We start from the raw sequence: 2780 nt of genomic DNA on the forward strand, positions 1-2780 counted from the left end.
ATTGGGCTCCATGCAGCTTGAATTTCCGGAATGAAATGGCATCAGCTGGACCCGGGGAGGGAGCAGGACCTTCCACTGAAGGGTGAGCTCCCACAGTCCTGCTTGCCTTGCACCGCCTGCAGAGGGCGCCAGACCCCAGCACCCGCCCTGAGCCCAGGCTGCACAGCCACAGCTGTGACCTGAGCCCTGCCTTTTCAGGACCCACTGTGGAGACTTCTGGAGAATGTGGGGCGCCTCCCACCCTGACAGGACAAGCTGAGGAGGGTGTGGCTCTGCATCCACACTGACCGGACCCGTTGTGGAGGACGCGCCCACACTGGCAGCAGTCCAACCTCCTAAGGACCAGACGCTGGAGGAGGTGAGGAGAAGTCCCTTAGTGGACTGTCAAGGGGTTCGTGGTCTCAGGACCCCACAGAGAAAGGGCGCCCTGTGTAGACACTGGGGCTTCCGTCGTTTTGTGTGAGGAGACGTGACCTCCTGCTGTGCTGTGCGCGGGGCTGTGGGGTCCCCCCTTTCTGGGCTCGGGTGATCCTTGGTCCTTGTCTGTGTTTGTGTGCTCTCGGATTCGGTTCCTTGGGCTCCTCAGATGGTCTGCAGTCAGGGAGCGTCCCCCTGCTTTGGTGCTCGTGCTCTCCCCACCTCAGCCCTGCGGGGTCCTTCCCGTGTCCACACCCACTCCAGGCTTGCGCCTAGTCCAGAAATTCGGGAGTCAAAGTGAGGACTCTGTAGCCGGTTTTGGGGAGAGTAGGTATTTTCCCAGTGTGGGTTCTTCTCTGAGCACAGTGCCTCCCCATCTCCGTGTGTACCCCTCCCTGTCTGTCGTCATTGTTGCAGGGCTGTCACTTTCTTGGTTCAGGGGCCTCCTGGGTATCTTGCTATCTTGGATGCAGGTGTAAATGAGATCGTTCTCAGCAGTCTCTTTCTGATGGGTCCTTCCGAGCACCTAGGAGTGCCACTAATTTGTGCATATTGATTTTGTTCCTTGCAAGTTCTTGAATTTATTAGTTCGATTGGCCTTAAACTTAATCTGCCAGTTATTTGACCAGCAGCATGGGTTTAATTGGGAAGAGCAGAGAATGGCAGTCTGGGCTGAGCAAGCTAAGGTCCCATCACAGGCAAGTGCGAGAACCAAAGGAGAGGAACATTATTTCATGGAGGAGGAAGAAGTTGGGAAGGGTGCTTGAAGGAAAGTCCCTTGGAGAAAGGCAGGGTGATGGAGAATTCTCACCAGCTGAGCTGCAAAGCTCCTACAAAAAGTCAGGAGATGAACCTCCAGCTTCCCCTGTGGGGCCTAAAATTGGTGAGTCTCTCCTGTGGGGGATTGCAATGTGGGGTCTGTAATGGGCACTGAGCACCAGGCGCCCCCTTCCAGCCTCCCCTTCTGGCATCCCCAGTCCACTTTACTGGGGCTTCCCTTCCTGCTTTTGCACAGTTCTAACCAGCTTGTGGTGGAACGTTGTGGAAAAACTGAAATTCCAAATCCACTGCTTCTACTGCACCTGAGATACAGGGGCCCATGATTTAATCCTCCCACGAGTCTCTTGCTAGCCCCACCTGTCCGTTACTCATTTTGAGAGTTGATATTACCAAAGTACTGTAATTCTAAAAATTTCTGAATTAGCTGTATTATTTCTTTTTAGGTATGAAGTTAACTTCCAATTATATGAATTTAATATTTTGGTCATTGTTTTCTAATTTTATTGCCTTATTCTTGGAAAATATAGCCTGATATTTAACTCTAGGAATTTATTGGCATATACTTCTGGCCTAAATAATGGCCTGTTTGTGTAAATGTTCAACTTATGCTTATATACTTACTGAAGAATCTTGTTTTGGGGTTAGGATGGCTACATTTATTAATAGATCAGGACTATTAGATTCTCTAAATTTTGATGTCTCTTAATTTAATCTAATTAAATTATCAGTTAATGAAAGAAGTTAAATTTTTTATGTACTACTGCATCTAAACTTATCAAAGTCTTTGCTATAATTAGACAAGTATGTCATCCTGTTTTTATACCAAGTCTCACATTAAAAAAATCATACTATCTGAAATATTATTTATTTTTATTATTATTTATTTTTTTTAAAAGATTGTATTTATTGGGGTACCTGAGTTAAGTGTCTACCTATAGCTCAGGTCATAATACCCGGGTCCTGGGATAGAGCTCCGCAGGGAGTTCCCTGCTCAGTGGCGTGCTTCTCCCTCTCCCTCTGTTATTCCCTCTGCTGTGTGCATGTTTTTCTTTTCTCACTCTCTCTCAAATAAATAAGTAAAATTTAAAGATTATCTCTCTCAAATAAATAAGTCAAATTTTTTTTCTCAATGGGAGGGAGAAGCAGACTCTCCACTGAGCAGGGAGCCTGATGCAGGGCTCAATACCAGGACCCTGGGATCATCACCTGAGCTGAAGGCAGACACTTGAACCGACTAAGTCACCCAGGCACTCCAGCTGTTTATTTATTTATTTATTTTTATTATGCATATGTTTTATCTCTCTTTTCTACAAGTCTTTTTTTTGATCTTTTTACTTTTTTCATAAAACTGAATTATTTCAAGATGACTTGGTCATCCTCTTTTCCCCAACCTCAAAGATCATAGAGTATATTTTAACTGTTAAAATAATATTAGTATTTAAGTGCTGCCTACACAAATTAAGGCAAATTATCTGTGGTCTGTATTCCTGAAAATATATTTTTTTATTATGCCTTCCTATGCCAATGACATTTTATAAGGATCTAAATGTTTCCATTTGTGATTTTTTTTCAAGATAATAAAG

Source organism: Mustela nivalis (assembly GCF_964662115.1).
Source record: "Mustela nivalis genome assembly, contig: HAP1_SCAFFOLD_234, whole genome shotgun sequence".
Lineage (NCBI taxonomy): Eukaryota > Metazoa > Chordata > Mammalia > Carnivora > Mustelidae > Mustela > Mustela nivalis.